We start from the raw sequence: 21437 nt of genomic DNA on the forward strand, positions 1-21437 counted from the left end.
TGGACCACTGACTATTGCATGAGCCTTCGTGTGAGCAAATAATTGAGGGAAAAATCTAAGAGAAGGGTATTGCATTGCCTTTTAATTCTGAAAGTCTTGTTTTTAGTTTTTCCTTTTTACAGGGAGAAGTGCTATAATCTGTCTCTTCCTCCTCTGGAGTTGTAACCATTAAGTGTCCCCAGTGGTCAGCATTTTTCAGTGGTTCAATTTTAAAGGCAGTTTTAGAGTTGAAGAAGGATAGCCAGAAAAATTTCCTGATTCACCCTCAGAAAAGATGAACTAATCCAAGGGTGCTGTTTAAAGCACATGGACATTTCAAACACCCAGGGCTCCAGCACTGCTGAAGAGGAGCCATGCACAGATTAGGCTTAACTTCTTAACTTTGCTCATTTCAACTAGACTCCATTCAGTGCAGAAAAGTCTCAAACCAGGACTGCTCACCCCAAGAGAAACTCTCATACCAGCAACAGAGATCATGAAGCAGATACTCCAAGAGTGCGAAGCTTATATGGGGAGTAAAATGCCAGGGTAACATGCACTTGACAAGCTATAGGGATAAGCAGAGAGGTTTCTTTGTTTTGGACCGCTCAGAGATTTTCCTGTATCTACTATTTCATTGCTTGATAAAATTTTATCTTTTTATAGTTTATATGTTCCAGAAACTAATACAGTTTTCCAGATACTTGGGTCAATCATGCCACAGCAGTGTGTGTTAATGGTGTATTAAATTATCTGAATAGAGCTAGAACTGTCTTCAACCTTCCCTCAGCATTTTTTGGTGATTTGGGAAAAAGTTCAATTCATTTTTCCCTGCACAAATCACCCAAATGAATGTGGGTTTTTTTCCATTATAGATCAAAAATGGGCAAGCCCAAACCAAATTTGATCTCAGGGATGATGGAGAATAAGGGTATGTTGAAATATTTGAAGCCAAGTGCACTTTTGCTTTATGCCTGCCTGAATTTTAAAGTAAAATGACGCCCAAGATTCCCAGCCTGCCAGACAAATCCTTGCACAGTTTTCATGCCATCACACAGGCTGACTTTTCTCCTTCAGCTCTAACCCAGGCATAGCCTGGCTCTCACCACTTCTGCCTGCCCATCTGAAGCACTACCAGGAATCCAGCCACGATTAGAAACATTTGTGTTTTGCCACCACAAAACTGGAATGACAGAACAGTGACTAATGGTCACTGTAGAATTTGCTAAAATAATAATAATAATAATAAATAAATAAAGATTTTGAGGAGACCCAATCCACCTCATTAGCATCACGCTCAGGTGGGAGAAATTTCTTCAAAGCCAACGGATGTGCAGAAGCATGATATTTGTGTGTTCTTCTGAGCCTGCAGTTTTTCAGGTGGAACAACAGAGTAGGATGCCAATGTGCATGTATGCCAATGGTAAGCAATATTGCTAATTTTGGCCCAGACAGCGAAACTTTGCAAGATATCTGCAGGTCAATGCCATAAGCATTACAGGCCTGCACAGCCTCAATGAGTCCCTGGGAAAAATCTGGTAACTGTGGTGGTTTCCAAAAGTAAACTGCTGATACAAGTTAAAAACAAAATGCATGTGCAAATGATGAAATAATGAGAGTTGTATTCACAAGGCTTTCTACGTGAGTCCAAACTGGTTGCGAGTTACCATGCTTTTGCCCACTCTGTGCATTAGTTAAATCAAACCCTAACTTGAGCGTGTGCTTACATACTTTCGAATGCTCCCATGACCAAACTCAGGCTGCTCTCGGTCAGGAAATCCCCTTAGCTGCTGTAGGGGTTGCAGCCATGTATGCAAAAGCAAAACAGGTCTCCTCAGAGGAACGTAGCAACATGAGTTATTTCCGTGTCATACTCCTGCCTATTCTCACCAGCATTGCACACCCACAAAATATCACATCTGTGCTAATTACACCTTTGCACACTTCTGCTTGGGATGTAATTTACACCCCCACAAAACCAGGTCCTACATCTTAAATTGCAAAGGACAAGTTCTGTTCACAGTAACATCAGTGCAATCCTACTCTTTTCAAAATATTTTGCTCTGGGTTAGATCAGAGATGAATTCATCCCTGAATCTACTGGTTTCCCTTACAGCATCAGTACACTGCCATTTTCAATTCTCTCCTGAGTAGTTGATTAAGAGAATTCAACACCGTTGAGAAGTTCTGCAAAAAAAAAAAGACTGAAATAGTTTATAAATCCTAGGAGGGAGCATAACTGCAGAACATTTGTAGGACAAGGAGCATTCTTCACAGCAGTTATTTTATCCTGTGATTTATACCAGTCTCCTCCATCTATCACATGGCTGCAGCATTTAGTTCTCCCTTGAAATAATTCATTTTTGGCCTCAGACTATGCTCTCTTTGCCAGAGCAACACTTCCCTTAAGTTTGTGCAACTCTTCTGCATCTGTTTTCTGTGTGGCAATACTAACGAAGAGTGCTAAATTCAGTGGATGCCCTGTAACATTTGTTTTATGGCCCTCAGTGATATGGCAGGGGTTAATGCTACTTCAGTGAAAAACTGAAAGCACCCCATGACAGTTTACAGTCTGTAATTCAAAGGTTTCAGGTATACCTCAGCAGAAAAGCAGGAGTCTACCCACTCTCAACCTTTACCCATCAACTCCTACAATGAAAACAACTACAAAGAGCAGGAAATATGAGCACACAAAGCCTGAAAGACCACAGAGAGGTTCAAATTCTGAATACGATTGTCCCTGAATTTTGAGGACATTGACAATTCAAATACAGACCAGTCTTTTGAAAATGATCCACCGTAACACTAAGTAGAATTCAACTCCTGCCTATTAAGTTCTTCTGACACAGGCATGCTTAACACTGACAGCCAGATCTGAATTTTTTATTTTAATCTGCTTTTAAATTTACTTTATTTGATTTTAAATAACAGGCTGCAATACTGAAAACATCACATATCCTCATGTCCTCCTTTTTTGGCCAGAGTCAAAACTGTGTCTTCAAGTCAGTTTTCCATAACTGCTTCAAGCAGAAGGCTGAGCCAAGTGTCCGTCCAACTGTCCAGGCAAGTGGGAAGGCCACTGTGGGAGGGATCATTTGCACCTTCCCTCCTTTAATACTGCAAAAACACACAGGTTTTCTCATAGTCACATATATAGTCAAACCAGGCCACTGGATTTTATACTAATGCTTCACTGTCATGACCACCTAATTTAATTCTCAGGCTAAATAAATACATTTTTAAGCTGCACTTAATACTTCGGTTGTACAATTTGTTTACCTACACAAACAGTGCTTTTAATTTTCCATGACAGCACTTCCACATTTCTATACACACTCACTATGTGTTAAGTGTAGCAGTCATTTGTTGTTAGAGATCAGTGCAGACTATCAGAGATTCACGGAGCCCTTCAGGTGGTAAGGGACCTCAGGAGGTCTCTGCTCCCACCTCCTGCTCAAAGCAGGGTCAGCTTCAACCAGGTCCAGCTCAGATCAGGTCACCTAGAGCTGTATCCAGATGGGTCTGAAAACCTACCAAAGATGGAGACTGCACAACCTCCCTGGGCAACTTGCTCCAGTGCAGTACGGTCCTCAGGGTGAAAAAAAGTTTCTCTTTATATCCAGTCTCATCTTCTCACATTTCAGTTTATATCCACTGTCTTTCATCCTCCCACCATGCATCTTAATGAAGACCCTTGCTCTGTCTCCTTGATGCTCCCTGCAGGCCTTGGGGGGCTGCTGTCAGGCCCCCCCTGAAGCTGTCCCTTCCCTAAGCTGAACAATCTCCAGTCCTTTGGCCGCTCCTCTCAGGACAAGGGCTCCAGTCCCTGGTGCCCCTGCTAGGGATAATCTCTTCCCTTGACCTACCGACTGTGCTCCTGTCAATGGAGCCCAGGGTGCTGTTGGCCTGCATCACTGCCAGGGTGCACAGCTGGCCCACGTACAGCTTGCCGCCCACCAGGTCCTTGTCAGCAGAGCTGCTCCCAACCAGCCAGCCCCCAGCCTGTTTCATTACAAGATACACTTGTATATGTAATGTGCTTTCTCATGTGCACTTGCCTTAATTCCCTTTCTCCACCTTTTGGTTGAAACAGTATGAAACAGCCAAGAAGTACACTGCAATTATTTAAAGTTGGCTAGTAATATGGCATCCATTTGGTATCTGTCACTCTGACCCTACACCACATGCCCCTTCCTTCTCTGGAAGAAGGTTTCTCACACCTTTCAAGCCGTAGCAAAACACATCAACTTCCAAAAAAGGAAGAAAATATGTAAGAGCTATAAAACAAGGGAGGACTGGAGGAGGTAACATGTAAGAAGCTAACACATATTTACATGAATCAGTCTCTTGCCAGATATATACAATAAGGATCAATCTCTGGCCTTTGGCAAGAGGCAGACAAAAGCCAGTTGTGAGGTACTCTCTCCTGTCAGCCCCTCTCCTTACAGAGGCTTTCCCTCCTTTCTTTCCAGAAGCTAGTGGAAAGAAACCTGAGCGTACAGGCAGGGAGAGAACAGCAATGTGTACCAATGGGTTTCCTTGTTTAGGTAAGAGAGGACAGGACAGAGGGATGCAGTTGCCCTTCTGTGTAGACACAAACATTGACACTGGCATTAAGGCCTGGTTCCTTCCAGCAGTTTATATTTTCTAACCATATAGGGGCAGATTAGCTAGGTCTGTACAGCGTGCTTTGTTTTGGTCTGGTGATGAAATATAGTCAGAATCCCTACTGACCAGCAACTAAACTAAGCTAACATTTTTGTCTGAGTGAGTAGAGCACACCGGCAATTTATGATCAAATCAAGCTTTGCAGACATGTTTCAGTCAACATAAAAGGCCAGATTTTGCTCACTTGCAAAAATTCACTCAATCAGTGTAAACAAAATTACTCCAGTTTTACACCATCTTATCACAGCAGTTTGCTCCATAGTCTGTTCATGGCTAACAATCTTGGGCAAAAGGAGATTTGAGGGTTGACGCTCTCTATCCCCTCCCCAAAATGATTTTCAAGTTTAAGAACATTATAATAGCATAAGGAAACAGTGCTTCTGAAGGAAGCTGGGAAGTCTCCCCTGTAGAAGGGCTTATGGCACTTCAGACTGCTGCAGTTTGCTAGTAACATCAGGAAGCATCTGTGCAGAAAGCAGGAGCCCATAGTAGGTTACACAGGTGCTTTTACTGCCAGAGCAAGCTTGATGCAGCTACTCCTGGCTAACCTGTAGCTGGTGTTGAATGACTTTTATTCATCCCTTAGGAAAATCTGTTCAGTTAAGCTTCCTTTACGAATCCACACAGAATGTGAAATCTTAAGGGACTGGTTTCTTAGATGCCAGCAGGAAAGAAATCTGATAGCAACCTTCTCCCTTAACCCAAAGCCAACAAAAAACATCCTAATTGTTTCCTTTCCAGGAAGTCCCTTTGGGAACAAAAGAATTCATACAGGATTCAGATCACTTCCTGGATTTGTGTGCATTTATCAAACTATATGCAGCAGCAAAGTCAACACCATCCTGTCCCTGCTTCGAAGTACCATCCAAGAGAAAGGAAAGAAAGACTCACAGCTATGGGATTTGGACTGCCTCCTCCACTATTCACAAGGTGAGAAATTATTTGATATATAGGCCAGCAAAAGGTCCCCTTGCCTTCCTCTAGAAAGACCCATCCTGCTAACGCAAACAAAGGAGGAAATAGAAGTTGCAATGCATATTGAAAGTAATAGAGAAAGAGACAGACACAGCAGGTAGGGATTTGATAATACAGACAAAAAAAAAAAAAAAGAAAAAGAAAGAACGAACTTCTTAAGATTCTTTCTAAGAAAAATGAATCTCCACTGTACTAGTTCTTTTATTAGAATGCCTCACGCTTTCTTCTTGCTCTCCCTCCCTGACACGGTAAGTTATGTTCAAGCTGACTGTGGCACTTTGTCAGGGCACCGCATTGTTCTTCTCCCAGATAGTTCCCGCTCAACCTCTGCGCATGGCACAGTGCTCCAGCAGCAAGCGTGATGGCACCTCCAAGGACAAAGGATGCTCACAGTCCTAACGGCAATTAGAAATTGCCACCTGCACCAGGATTCAGCACATTTGCCTTTTCAAAATCAAAGGGAAGGATATGAAGCAAGGCTGATATAAAATGAGGTGGGACAAGGGAAAGTACTAAATCTTTTCATGAGAAAGCTGTTCTTCCTACTCAAGACAGTATATCAGAGACAGAGGAGGTACCTCTTTTCTGGAGCTTTAAATGCAGCACTTCCTTGGAGCATGCCAAAATTCAGCCATACAATTCAAGAGCTCATAACAACTTGGCTATTTTTTTTTTAACATGGCTTTTCTAGATAATTATTGTCACTTTGTGGAACCAACATTCTTACTCGCTGTAATACAGTAGCAACTAGAAGCCCTGTGGTGGCATCATTCATAGGCAGAGCAAAAATCTTTCTAGTCCTCAGGTACTTAATAGTCAGAGATAAGACGGAAAAAAGGCAGGAGAGAAGTGCAATCCACATGTTACCATATGCTATAGCATGTAGAAAGACATGCTGCAGACTTGATCCAGGCCTCACCAATGCAGACCTAAACCCAAATCTCTGCAGACTTTATCCAGTGCCCCACCAAGGGAACCAGCTTTCCCTTTAGAGAAGTTGCGGAGGTGACTGATTTCAGCTGATATAACCAATAGATTATCTCAGTTTGTCTACAAGAAAAGCCACAATTCAAATGCCAAATAGCACCTACAGGCCTGCCTGCAAATGGTGACCGGATTTTTTGTTATTGCTTTATTCAAAATTACATAAAATTTTCTTAATCTTCTCCCAGTCACTTTCACCAACCAGCATGGTAAGTACACAAGTAGGGTTTTCAAAAAGCCATCAACATCAAAGTATGGTAAAAGCACTATTTCAGTCACAAGATCAGGGTTACTCTTCAGTTCATCACAGGCTTCTTGAAACATGTTTTAAAAGTTATTTAGTCCCTCTTTATTTTAATTTTATCATTTGTAAACAGAGCTTATGTGGGGCATGCATGTATCTAACACTTTCATTCTTAAGACAGAAGGTAGCACAGGAGTAAACAGTATTACTTACCCTTTTTTTTTTTATGGTATGAGGCAAACAGCTAAGCAAGAATACTAATGACTTTAACACATTGGAGGAAATAATATGACTACCAACTGATAAGTCCAAAATGACAAGCTACAGTCCCCCACTGAAAAGATACTTATCCCTAGTCTAGCAAACTGCACATCCAGAATTCACTAGAAATTCTGCATGATGCCAGGACTTTGCATCACTTTGAATCTAGTTTAATATTTCTAGTCAAAGATGAGGTTACCAAATTGTTGAGTTCTTTCAGAAATTTGAATCTCAAATCCAGACATCAGGCTGAAATAACTTCTCTTCAGGCACTGGCATTCTGGCAAGTGGAAAAGTTACAAAATGTCATGTGTACAGAGGAAAAAAAAACCACATACACTTCTATACTTCAGAGAAGTTTGCATTCTGGTCATTCTGAAGTCTAAGGGGTATTACAGTCTCTCTGCGGAGGGCAGAAAAGACATTGAAGAAAAGCAGGGAAATGAACTTTATTGTATTTCATTTCCCTGAGGCGTACGCAATCAAGTAAGACCTCAATCTTGCCATCAAGATCCTCTACAAGGATGAAGACTTTCCATAATGCAAAAGACAGCAGAGCCCAAACTCTGAGAAGCTCTGACCAAATTAACTATTGTGTTACCCATACTGTATGTGGAAAAGACTCGTATGCTCCCAAGGACTGACACTGCAAAATTCTGGAGAAAATCGACCCAGGAGGAATGTACTTCAGCATGGTACTGACCTATTTATGACTGTTGCGTTGACACACAACTGATCTTGCTCACAAGAAGGGCAAATTGGTCTTCAGTAATGCAAACACAGTTTAAGCTCACACAGCCAGATAAAGAAACCACCTACATTAACATTCAGAATATTTCAGTAATTAAAAAAATGGTTAATTAAAAAAAAAACCTATCACTGCAGTAGAAATATTGTCCCTCAAACAAGCATTACAAGCCCACTGCATCAAATGTTAAGATTATATTTAAAAGAAATTGTTATGTTTGCAATAACAGAGACACCCAAGCAGCAATGTCCCTAATAATAAATGCCCCCACCCCCTCCCATAGCTGTCACCCACAGCTCCTGCACAGAGGAGACTAGAAACCTTCTGCCAGCAAAGGAGTCAGAGAATCTGTAACTGAGCCCCCCTGCTCAGAGCACCCTGCACATCGCTGGGAGACACTGTCACATAACTTGGTGGTCAGCCCTCATGCTGGCCATGGATGGTGTCCATGGCAGTCCAAGGTGGTCTCCACCCTGCCCTTCACAGACATTATCAGCACAGCCGGTTAGTCTTTGCATATTGTGTTGGGATATGGAGGTGTTTGCGGTCAGGGGAACAGCAACCCCTCTTCTGCAGCTAGCAGGCAAGTTCCCCAGAGGTACCAGCAATCCTCAAGCATCAGCCTTCTGCCCAAGACATGGGGGAATTTTGCCTACAAAGTGGGAATTCCTTCTCCACAGTGAAAGGGTATTCACCTACTCAGAGATTTTCAGAAAAGGAATGTTTTGATTGAGGGATGGATAAGTTTCACTCCAGCTGCAGTCTTATAAAGGGCAATTTGCTTTCCGGTTGTGGCAGAATAGGCTGTCCTGCTCTCCCACAGAGCACTGGCAGCTCAATTAGCAGCTCAGTTAGCAGCAGGGCAAGACTCCTTGTGCAAATAACATACCTCACATATTGCCTAAATAATCAGGAGCAGAGGAGGCAGAAAGGTTCTCACAGTTCACTCAATTCCAGTGCCTTTTTGAGGAAATACTCAACAGCGTACTCTCTGGGGTGTGGTATTAGTAGTATTTTGTCATACTGAAATGTGAAATACTTGTTTGCTTGAAGTTTATGAAAGTTGTCAGTGCTACCAGTAGAAAATAACTGAACCACATTATTAATGAGGGGGCAAATGAGTGTAGCCGCACAGATCTGTACCTGCCAGAAACATGTTCTCTTGTGTTTTGAGTTGTTCTTCATGAGAGGCGAACATAAAGGTATCATCAGCACACTGCATCCCAGACAGAGGTGGTTCTCCAGTGCATTTAGAGTAGGATCAGATATCATATCAAACCATGGATGTTTCCTGGAAATCTCCCACATGCCATCTGTGCCTCTTGTTCATTACCTGCAAATACTCCCTGTGTGCCTAAAGGCACAGTTAAGCTTATATCTATTTCATATCAACATGTCTGAGGTAAAGTTTCACAAAGTTTAGCTTGCTTTCATATCCATTAAAGAACCACAAAGGAAAATCTTAAAGAAGACATAAAACACTTCCTCCTGGAAAGACAGTACATGATAAATCTTTAAGCAAAACTGACTTTTTGATAGTTTAAGTCCCTTGGCCTAACGTGGCAGGATTTCCACTGATGTAGTAAATCTGGAAGCCTCCTACAATAAGTGATTTCCAGAAATCCTTTTGGTCAATTACATTTAAAAACAAAAATCAGGAAATTCATCATGTTGTACACAATTCCTCTTTACTTACCCAGAAGCTCTGTCAAGCCAAAGCTTAAAATGGAATTAACTACAGATATTTTTAGTACTTGTTTCCTAATCAATCCTTGCTGTATTCTGTTTGCATGAGAAATTGAAGGTAAGAGATTCAGCTGCAGATGTCATGCTCCACTGAAATCACCTGTTAACTGCCATGAGACAGAAGGCATTTTCAGAAGACAGAAAAAAAATAGTCACTGGAGAAGGTCTGCCTCTAGCAGAACTTTTTTCCTACCTTAGCCACCACTTCCCCCAGGCAGAACAACTCACAAGTGTTGAAACCTTTGCAACCAAACATGCAACTGCAAGTGTGCAACCACTTGTAATTAAGTTTTATTAAAAATGTGAAAAGGTGCACCAAACTGGGGAGAATAAGCCAGGCTAGCCAGTACCGCATAAACGGAAGATCTTTGCAGAATGGCTCCTTTTGCCTGAAAACAGATAGCAATTCTGCTGACTGATTGAAGCTAGCAACAATCTCACACATACAGATGATACCCAGCTGCAGGCAGTAACCCTGTGCAATGACACAAATAGATCCAGAAGAGAAAGCAGTCCATAGCCTATGTCAAATGCCTGAAGTTAGACAGTATAAATACTTCTCCTTCTGCAAACAGTCAGGACAGAATCTGAGAAACATCTACTAGGTATCTTGAGCTTTATTTTTAGTGTACTGCAGGGTATAATTGAATAAAGACTTGAAATCAAATATAAGGATCCACCAGAGTTCCTGCCAGACAGGGGGACATTTCTGCCCAGGAAAAGCCTAAGTATACAGTCATGTTGCACCAATGGTTCTGGTCATTGCTGTCTTCTCTGAAAAAGAAACCCATTAGGAGCAGAGGCTGGCAGATTAATCGGCCTGTGTAACAAGGAGAGGATAGGGTCTCTCAGGCAAGAGTAATCACAGCACTGGTGAAACACAGCTACCTCTGAACTGGAAGGAAAGACACTACACTGCAAATGGTGGGAAAGAATGAGACCGTGGTGGAGCAAACCCAGATTCTTACACCTAGGGACTGCTAGTGTGCATTCAGAAAGAGCAGATAAGCTCTGGGCATTTTAAGGTTCTCCACCAGAAGTTATACAAATCAGCACCTCCTCACACTGAAAGGCTCGAGATAAATCTTGCCAGAATTTGAATTTGTGACTCCAAGAAAGTCTGAAGTTTGCAAATTTCTTACTCAAGTATGTTAAGCTACACCTGAAATAACATATTTAGTGTCTAGGAAGGCAGAGACACCTGGCACAATGAATTTCAGAAGATACTGTGAATAGAGTCTGAGCTCTAGTGTACCAAAAGTTCGTATGCCTACCAAACAAGCCAAAGCCCTAAATCTGCAAACTGGGAAAAGCATTCCTGCAAGAACAGGTTTTGGAGGAGTATTCCAGCACCCTGTAATGGGATTTGAGCTAGCAACATGGAATGGAACCTCTTCCACTCTGGCAATTTCAAACCCTAATGAAATGTGAAAGGGCAGAAGTATCAAAATGTAAAAGTAGCACCTTTTTTGTGGATGGGAAATATTAACCAAGCACAGTACAGCTTGCCAACATGCTCAGGTCTAGTTATAGGGAGAGCATTAGAGGGTTTCTGATAATCTCTAAGTCAGTGCTCCCATCCGTAATGAGTACATTGTGTATTAATATATTTCATACATTTTCTTTGGCAAGTTTAATGGAAACAGAGGCTTTGAATGAAAAGGCTGACTGAGCCAAAACTCACAAATACACAGCTATAACGTCTATGCACTCCTCTCTCTTATTTCCCCCTGCAATCTCCCGCCCTTGCAAAAAAAGAGAGTATTTAAGTAATATTTTTTCCACTTTGGCTCATGTGGAAGGTGAGCTGATCTGAGCTGTGGAGTTCTGTATTGGTTCCTCTCTACTTTTTTCAGAGACCAAAAAGGGAAAGAATAGAAAACAGCCTCTTTAAATGAAATATGCCCTTGTCAAAACAATTTAACAAATGGAAATGGCATGCCCATTATGCTAGTTTTCCAGAAGTTCATCAACCTCACTGTTAAATGTTAGCAAGTAAGAAAAATTACTCTATTTGTTCTTTATAGTTTGTTCCTGAGATCAAAGTGCTGTGGGCTGGAGGGTGTTTGACATCCAAGAAACACTCGTTGGTGCAATATTGTCCGTAGCATCTTTTGTTAGTTTTGTTTCTTTATAAGGCTTTAAAGAACAGCAGTCAACAGAGCACACTGGCATCCCATCAAATGCCAAACTCATCCTTTTAGAGCACATAGGAGGAGAATACTTTTACGACTCTTATTATGGTTTTCGCCTTTCATTAGGTCCTCTGATAGGAGTAACTGGAAATTGTCTTGCATCCCAATCTTCCACTTGCAATAGATTTTTCCAAACAGTGAAGTCAACACCATTAATCCTTTATTTAAAAGACAAATTAGGGCCTTATATAGCTAAATCCTGAAGTTTGCTTTAGACTAATCTATAAATCATTAGCTTTTCTTTCTTAAATAAAAAAAATTGTTGTCCAAAGAAGATTTTTTTCAGTAATTTTTATTTTGTTCCTATCAGAAGATGGATGAAATTCAAAGGAATGAAAATGTATGACAATTAAAAAAGAAAAAGAAAAGCTTTATTTAACCAAACTAGTTCAACAGTCTGAATTAACTTACACAGATTGTTTCAACAGAAACATTTTAACACCTATGGCTCAATTTTAGAAAAGCAGAATTTCAGTCAAGTCCATTTAGCTGAGTTGAGCTAACCTAATTTAAAAAGCATCTGCTCCAAACCCCTCATCAAGACAAGGAAGAAAACTGTTTACTTCCAGAAGGTAACCACAGTTACAAACACATACTTCACTCCGCAAATGGCTCATATTTTTGAAACAATGACTGAAGTGCAAGTGGCCTTTCTACAAAAGATCTTGAGAAAAAAAAATATTTTTCTGAAAGGCAGGGAAATTTTTTGCAAAAACAATGAAGTAAACCAAAACTCCAATCCCAAGTTTCATTAAATAAAAGCCTGTCTTCCAATTAACAAAAAATACAGCCATAATTCTATTTTAAGTGACATTAAAAAGCAAAGAGTGGCTCTGTCTGAATCTCCTACTTAAGATATATTTCTACAATATCTTAAAAATGTGTGCAAATAAAAAAAATTGAATCTGTAGAATCTGTAGGAACCAAAGACTATAGGCCTAGGATGATCACCTGGCTCACTGAGCCTAATCCTTGGCTACCAGCAGCAGCCTTGTTATATAATCCCTTTTACAAATTTAATCAGCTTCATCTTAACATCTGTTATTTTTGTGTCCCTACTATTCCCACAGAGTGTCTGTTCAGAGCTTGACTGCTTTAATAGTCAGCAGTTTGTTTCTTAACCTCAACCCTAAATGTGTTTCTAGCCAGCTTATACCCATCCATTCCTCTGCCAACACTGGCCTTCATCTTAAAAAGTTATTTTCTGCTGTGATATATTTAAAATTAAAAATCATACTCTCTCTCAGTTTTTGCCTTGTTAAGTCAAACAGCCAACCTTTTCTAGCTGCTGCTTGTAGAACAAACTCTCCGTTCCCCTGATTGTCCTAATAGCCTTGTCTATGCAAGCTTCAGTTTCAGGACATCTTTCTTGAATACTGTTAATTGAAACCATACATTCTCTCTTAAACAAGGTCTCATCAGATCCTTGCATGAAGCTGGTAATATTTCCCTATCTGGAAATATCTTTCCTGAAGCACCTTAGGATTGCATTTGTCTCTTTATACCTTCACAGCTCAGAGTCAGCCCATGACTAACTCCCGTGTGTTTCTCAGTTGTTTCCAGCTGATGATCTCCCAGCTTAGAGCAGGGGGGTTTTGTAATAGTCCCCAAATGCATGATGTTATCTCCTGCACTCATAAATTTGATCTCATTTATAATTCTCAACATCATCCAGCTTTTTCTATGCACAATCCCAAACCCCCTTCATACTGCTGATGACTCCCAGCCTTGTGTCATGAGTATGTGTCCTTGACCAAAGGATTAGACAGAAGCAGTTCCCAATGGTGAAGTACCCTGGACATGATTAAACCACTATTAATACTGAGTACCAGGTAAAATTTGCCCTAAGTACTTTTCAAATCTATAAGAAAGCCACATCTCTGCTCCAAAGAGTGAAAAAGAGAGATGAGTAAACTAAGCTGGGAGAAAGAATGGAGCACACAGTCAGCATAACTCCTCACTTCTTTAACTGGAAACCAACAGCAATTTTCCCCAAAGACATCGCAGTAGAGGTGAATGTAACAAGACTAACTTGAATGGGATGGAGGACAGAGCTGCTTATGAGTTCAGAAAGGATACTCCATGGTTAAGAGGCAGGATGAAAGACGGTGGGGCCGTTTGTGCAAGAAGATAACAAAACAGCAAATGAATTTGACAGAACAAAAAACAGTAACCACACTTGATGGAACAAAAACCATGAAAGAAAGCGAAGACGATGGACAAAGGCAAATAAGTAGGGAAAGGAAAAGACACACTGCTTTTAAACGAGTACGGAGAGTTTGGACTTAATACTGAGGAATTACAGGTAGCTGAAAGAGTGGTATGACAATCAAAATGGCAGACAAGGACAACGATTACCTAGAGCAAAACCACATTTGTTATCAAATATGTTGGAAGAAGGCAACATAGAATCTAGGAAGGCCCAGAAGTGGGAAATTCACATTGTTAAAGCAACATATGGGAGGCTAAGCAGTATCTTTAATTTTAAAGATCAAGAGAAAAAGATGGAAATTAAACATGTTAAGAAAGAAGTGGAAGAAGATCTGTAGTTGCAACAAGAAAAACTGTCAACCTGAGAAACTTTAGAGAACAATTTTTTCTAGTGGGACAGAAAATCAATGAAACCTCTAAAAAAACATTAACACAGTTTCTTCTTACCTTTCCCAAAAGCATTTTCTTCTTCAGACCTTCCTTGTCTTGACCTCTTCCTATTGTAAAAAAAAAAATCCTTAATTAAGCAGAAATTATTCCCATCATATAATACCTTACAAAATGGGTGTCAAATATATTATAGCGTGCTGAAATTACTGATATTAAACCATTCGCAAACCACTTATATTTGAAGTATGCTCTCAGCATAAAGTTCTGATTTACTAAATACTCTTGTCATTTTCTTTTAAAATACAAATATATTCGGGGGATTTGTTTGAAACTGCTTGCTAGAGCAATGATAGAGAAACTTTAGCACAAAAGCCAACTGCACCAGAGGCCTACAATGCTTTCTAAAATAAATAACAGAATAATAACCGAAGAGTCCCTTGAATGTTACGGGACCAAGTCTTTCAGCTGAACACAGGAAGGGTCAGAGATTCCCCCAGTGCTTACCATGGTCGAGTTTGCAACAGTGACATTTGCTGGGATGAGGTTTTCTTGTCTCACCAAAACATAAGTGATTTCAGTTCAAAGAGATATTAATAAGGAGAGCAGAAACATTCAAACAGAAACAATGTTGCTTCCTTTTCTCTTTTGAGTAACTGGCCCAGTGATTATGAACTTAACCCACAATGCTTATAAATTGCTTTCCTGGTGGTACCATTCTACAGTCAAATAGAAAAATATATGATAATCTTCCTTTTCTGTTACTAAATGTTAAACTCACTCATTTCGATGGGACAATAAGTGTACAGATACCTTAAGCAAACATATATTTGAGACAACTGTGTGCAATACTTATCTGAAGATACTGCTTTATATATCTTTCTTTTTCCTTAGGTTTAATAAAATCTTCCATAGAACGTAATGCACAATGTAATATAATATAGAAGTGTGTTATTAAATTTAATCTTTTATACAGGTGCACATATTTCTGTATATATAAACACACATTTTTTTTTTAAAAAAAAAGTATGAACGAATTTCTCCTAAAGACTGCTCTTTGCGTAATTTTCTGCATTTTTACAATGTCATTATGAATAAACGATGAGATGCTGAAAGACTGAGTGAAAATGTTCATACTGCACAACTCCCCAAGGTGTTAAGAACACCAGAGTCAGGAAATGAGCTAACAAAAACCCACTCTAACATTTGAAGGCTAATAATAGCTGCACATAATATTGAAAACTTCAAGTAAAAAGAAAGATGAGAACCTAAGTAACAACTCATTTACAAAAAACTGACCAATGTTAACAGAGTTTTCGAACATACATTTTAGAACTTATATTAAGCATCACGAATGTAATGTGAAACCTCACTACCCATTATTTTTCAAAATGCTGAGCCAAAAAACAGAGGTTTCTCAGAAGCCAAGATTTTATTTAGAATATACGACAACCTAGGTGAAATCTTTATTTCACCCTATGAGAGATACTATTGCTCACCAGCAGGTCACCACGTGCTACCTTAAGTCCCCTTTTGCCTCCATTTTGTATGTGAATGCCAGGGATTTCGTTCTGTTACTGCATGAAGCTCCTCGCCACTGGCTGAAATTCAGAGTCACCTCACTTCTGCCCAGAGAGCAGAGCTGGACCGGCTCATCCTCTGCTGGCCAGCTGCAGCCAAAGAGCCCACTGCTCCCCTTTTTTTCAGCCCTGCCATGTCTCAAATTGCCTACAGCAATTCAACAAAGCCTACTACATTCATTGCAAAACTTTTCCCACGTTTCATTAATGTCAAAGCACTGGATCATCCTAAAATGCACCTACTGTGGTAGTCCAAAGAAAGCAGCTCAAGCACATATTCCACTGTAATTCATCCAAAAACCACCCTGCCCAGCATATCACAGATGCCCACATTTTCATATTGGATTATGTCCCCACCACGGCAATGCTTTTCTGTAACCCATTCCACGTCACCACAAACAGAGGACCAAACCAAGGGTGTCTAGAAGACACAGTGAACTACTCAAATGTAACAAGACAACTCAAAGAGATTTCCCTCCAAAATATAAGTGTCTTTGAAAAAGAGACAATTATAAAAAGCCAAACAACAGATTAAAGCCAAATGAAAGAAATTGTGGCATTTGTATAACATCATGCTCAAAAAGACATTACAATAGCATATTCTTTTCATGCCTTTTTTCTCTTGTACATTTTGGAGTGTTGAAAACACACAGAAATAAAATGGTGGGAAAAAAATCAAAATTCATTAGTGACCTCAAATAATTTGTTTCTTGCATCTAGAGTTTACCATTGCACTGATCTAATCCAACTATACAGACAGCACAGACCACCGAATTTCCCAATAATTCTGGAATTTAATCAACATCTTTAAAGGACTCCTCTGAAAAGCCTTACAGCCTGTAAGGTCTAAGGAACACATCAAACAGTCGAAGCGACTAGATTTTCCTGATTGCAATTACAACAAATGCTGGCGAATTTTATCTGCAAACAACCACTTTTAAAGAAAAAAGAAATGTAAAGCTAATGATCTGAATCCAGTTCACTTACGTATGACTTGCAATTTCATTCAGAACTTAAAGACTGATAAACAGTCACAAGTTACAAATTTCAGATCTTTTGCTGAATGCATACCTTTATTCTTTTTTCTTCTCCTTTTCTGCCTTTTCATGAATCCTTATTCAAAAGTGACACATTTGTTCAGTTCAGGGAGATTCTTCTCTCTGGAGGGGAAATAATTTTTATCAGTAAGACTCCCTGGTGATCAGGTAGACTTGGAACTGCTGTTAATCAGCCTTTTTGACATGGTAGCTTGAATAGCACTTCCCATGATGCTTTGTGTGCCTACCTTAATTCTTTCCTTTTGAACTCACCATGACTTATAGGTGTCTTTTTTTCCCTTTTGTGTGTCTGAAGTTATCCCTCTATTAACTTTAATTGGAAAGGTACCTTTTGTTCCCCTAGAGTAGTCATATACTAACCACTGAACTCCCTAGGCTCAAATTTCTGGGGTAGCAAGAGTTCAGTTTTCTGATAACTCAAAAAAAAAAAAAAATCCTAGTGAAAGATTTGATGCCTTTATTATTGCAAATAAAATAAGTGATATTTAGTCTAAAGATAAATTGGTGCATCAATTTATGTCAGTAGATACAGATGCATCTGCTAAAAGTCGTGGTGAGTTCAAAGAATTAAAGGCAGACAAACACATAAAGCATCACAGAACAGTGAGCCGCTGCCATCTGCAAACTGCAGTAAAATGTAGCTGTAGCTGTTAAAAAATAATAAAAATAATAATTATTTGTAAAAAAAAAAAAAAAGCCATTTTCTGAGTCACTGGGGGAAATATAAGTTGTTTCATGACAGCAGCAGAAGCAACAAAGCTTTCTTTTGCTACAGACTTGTACCTTCTCCTAAACTTCACCCACCTGCCCTCACCTCCCATCTACTATGACACCACCACCAGCAAGAGGGAGGATATACGATGGCTAGCCTGGATCTCTGTGCACACTAATTAGTCAAGCAGGACACCTGCACAGACTTGCCAACCAGAAGATGTAGCAGGTGAGTTCCCCTCTTTCCCTCAATGCACACTTTCATTTGAGGACTTTGCTCTCTCTCCAGGCACCTGCTTTCATGAAATTTGTCAGAGCTTTAAGACTTCTGCTGCTCTTTCAGGTCTAGTGGAAACTGCCCACAGGGCTCAGGAGTTTTTATAAAGGACAGATGGACATATGGATTGGATATATAACATATTTCCTTAAGAAACCTAAAAGTAAGATATCCTTATGCATTTTATTGCACTTGGAAGAAATTTCCTCATATCTATTTCGGGCCTGACCACAATCAAATAAAATATTAGAAAAGGTGTTATGCTGCAGGCTTCAAATCAGAATCTATGTTTGAACTTTCCCAGAAACTTGAGTCTTATTATCTACATGTTGTTCTGCAGTACATATTCAGAGAAAGTGACCTAAGATAAACCTCTTTTTGGTTTCTGTTGTATCAGAAGAAGAATGGGAACTGGTGAGGGGATTAGGCAGCAGTATGTCTATTTTTTCTCTTACCTCACAGCTCAAAATACATACCTCCGCTATGGCAGCAGCTACCACCCTCTCAGTTCTGCCTGATTAAAAATCCCTGAGAGCATATCAGGGAATATCACACCATTAATGGTCTACCCTTGTGCGTAGACAGAATTTTGCCAGCCATCCACTCCTAGAACTGATCCATTTTGTTCTGCATTGGAAAGCAGGGGCCTTTTTGGTTTTTAAAGCAGCCATCTTATGGCAGTAGGGGATATCATTAATGCTTCAAAGTAAGTGGTCGTGTGAGTAAGCTGCTGCTTGGAAGCTACTAGCCCGGTGCCAGAATAGTGCAAAATTTGACTCACTTCGTTACAGACTCACTCCTGGTTTACAACTACATAGAGAAGAGAATCAGATTCACTGTGTTCAATACAGGGTCCCTGTTCATACCTTTCACTAGTGACAGGGAGAAATTAATGTGCATTGTACAAGTTACTTCTTTTTTCAGATAAAATAAGATAAAAGATTAAAAAAAAAGCTGCCTGAAATACAGATAAAATTGAAACTAATTTTAAAAGGGTCTAATTCAGCATTAGAAACTACCTGTACTTTTGATTCTTACCTTATTTCTCCCTCTCCCCATATATTACAAACTCAGAGGGTTTTTTTTCCTCTTCTAAGAATGACTGGACAAAATTCTGCTTTGCAAAAAAAGCTGCCAAATAGGTTTAGGGAGAGGGTTAAAAATCACATCCCTCCAAGCTTGCTGCAGCTGAGTCCATGAGTTTACAGCAAGCCTCTGTTGTTTGTTTCCTCCAAGCCCACAGCCCAGACGCTGCTGGACCTCCCTCGGCCAAAGCTCGTGCCTCGCATGCGCGTCCTGACCCCTGGGCTCCCCCCGGGCTGGCATGCGGCCCCCGGCGCCTGCTCACACAGCAGCCAGGGCAGCAAGGCAGCCGAGCCATCAACGCTCCTCCCAGGGTACATTTACCACGTCTTTTGTTCACGTAGTATCATTTAACCATTTCCAGCAAAAAAGCAAGGTGGAGAGAGCACTTCTGCTTCAAGCGACCTGGTGTCTGCGAAAGGCTTTGGGTGAAATGACCCAGAGGGGGAAAATTCCCCTTTATTCTCCTAAATTACAGACCAGGCAGCTGCTTCTTCGCTAGACCCCCAAAAGCACCTCAACCCTGACCTGGAAGAGACACCCTAGGAGGAAAGATTGCCGCAGGATCCCCTTCTCAAAGGCAGACTTGCACAGCAGGTACAACAAAACACCCCAGTGCCGCTCCCCCACTTACCAGGCCCACATCTCACAGGCGTCGTGTGGCCTCGGCTTCGTTCCCCGCCGAGACCCCATGTGCCGCGCGTGGCTCGATGGCTTGGGCCAGCCGTCAGCCAAAGCTGCAGCGGAGAGCGGGATGGAAAGCTAGCGTGGGCTTCATGCTGATCCCTGGTTGCCTTGCTGTCAGCTCAGTGTTTCAGGGGAAGGAGCAGCAAGGGCTGCCCTCTCACAGGTGCTCCTCCAGGGCTGACTCCTGTGCAATTAAGGCAAAACAGTTCTCCTCTCTTACCTACGTGGTTAAACCAGAATAAAGAATTCTCTATCAGTATCTGTATGTTCGGAAGGGCTCTGGAAGACAGAAATTGGCCAAACACTCCTATACCCAATGTCATTACAGAAAAAAGAAAAAATTCAAATGGAGGAGAGGCCTGCATGGAATTGCTGGGACACACAGAGTAATTTTTAATCCAGCCATATTCACATGGACACAGTGACTGCTAAAGGGCTACATGATTGCAAATATCTTTCCAGAGATCTTGGTATCATTGGGCAATTAATAACAAAACTTCAGCAGCAGAGGGAGGCACCATGATCTCCCAGCCAGCCCTGGCTGTTGGAGGCTGTGAGACACATGCAGTGCCTGCAAATCCAGGCTGTTCCCATCAGCCAAGGCACGCAAGCATGCCAACACCCAGGCTGCTTTCTGAAAGATGTGGTTAGTATGTTGAAAGCAAGCAGTACAGAGATAGAAATTAAATTTCTTAGAATCAGCATCTATTTTCCTCCCTTCCTACCCAAAAAGGCATCACAAACAGAGCTTTCCTTACCATATAAATAACTCATTTAAAAAAAAAATGCAGCAGCTTTCCACAGTGTAATTCAACTCATTGGGGGAGTTTCTGGGAAAAAACCTTGCAAGAATTTCAGCATTTGAGATTGAAGTAGTAAGCGGTAGTCATAAGCGAATAAAAATGACCATCAAAGAAAAAGAGATCCTCCAAGCCACAATGACACCAGTAGCCCTCTGTGCTGGCACTGCAACACTGCCTGTTACAGGCACAAAAATCAGTTTGCCTTTATCCCAGTAACTGCCAAATCACTTCCATTCCCAGAGAAGAAAACCCTCAGAGCTTGTGCAATAGAGACATGCACAGGAACAGCATAAAAGGGAAAACAGGCCCAGAAACCTCTCCTCCAGCCCCAAGAGCAGCCACCTGAGCTAGAGGAAGGCCATGCAGAGAGCAGAAATAATTTTTCCTGTGTGCTCTCCCTGGGCTCCAGGGTGAGCGCGTTATTGCATTAGGGGAGGTAGGTTATAATCCATGGTTGAGAAATGAGTACCTAATGAAGGTCATTACTGTAGGACCTACATCATCCTGCCTTGCCTCCACCAGCCAACTCCACAGATACTGCAGGTCAGCCCAACACCCCAGTGCTAACTGCTGCATCTGCTAGAGGCCTCAACCCTCCCCTCCTGCTGTAACCATTTCTAGTCCAGGCTCCAGCACCCCATTCCCTGCAAGCACTGTGCCAAGGCAAACATGATGCCTGTACAGAAATCTGTGGAGAAGGCACAGGAGATCTCACAGGCGCAAAAAACACAGCACTCTACAGGCTGCTCTGCAACGTTTGGCAACCCTAACCCCCCTCCAGCTGCACAGCTTCTGTCTTTGAAACAGTTTGATGACTGATTATAGGAATCTTCCTCATGC

General features: G+C 41.0%; 1 long non-coding RNA gene across 1 annotated transcript in view; it reads right to left on the reverse strand.

Moving 5' to 3' along the window:
• Positions 1 to 21437, reverse strand: part of LOC112996087 (uncharacterized) — a 70789-nt gene that overhangs the window by 14252 nt on the left and 35100 nt on the right. The window contains exons 6-8 of the long non-coding RNA XR_003262343.2: positions 19742 to 20014; positions 17050 to 17138; positions 14459 to 14508 (exon numbers count right to left, since the gene is read on the reverse strand). This is a non-coding gene — a long non-coding RNA (uncharacterized LOC112996087). The remainder of the gene's footprint in view (positions 1 to 14458; positions 14509 to 17049; positions 17139 to 19741; positions 20015 to 21437) is intronic.

This window comes from Dromaius novaehollandiae, chromosome 2 (assembly GCF_036370855.1).
Source record: "Dromaius novaehollandiae isolate bDroNov1 chromosome 2, bDroNov1.hap1, whole genome shotgun sequence".
NCBI classification, from domain to species: domain Eukaryota; kingdom Metazoa; phylum Chordata; class Aves; order Casuariiformes; family Dromaiidae; genus Dromaius; species Dromaius novaehollandiae.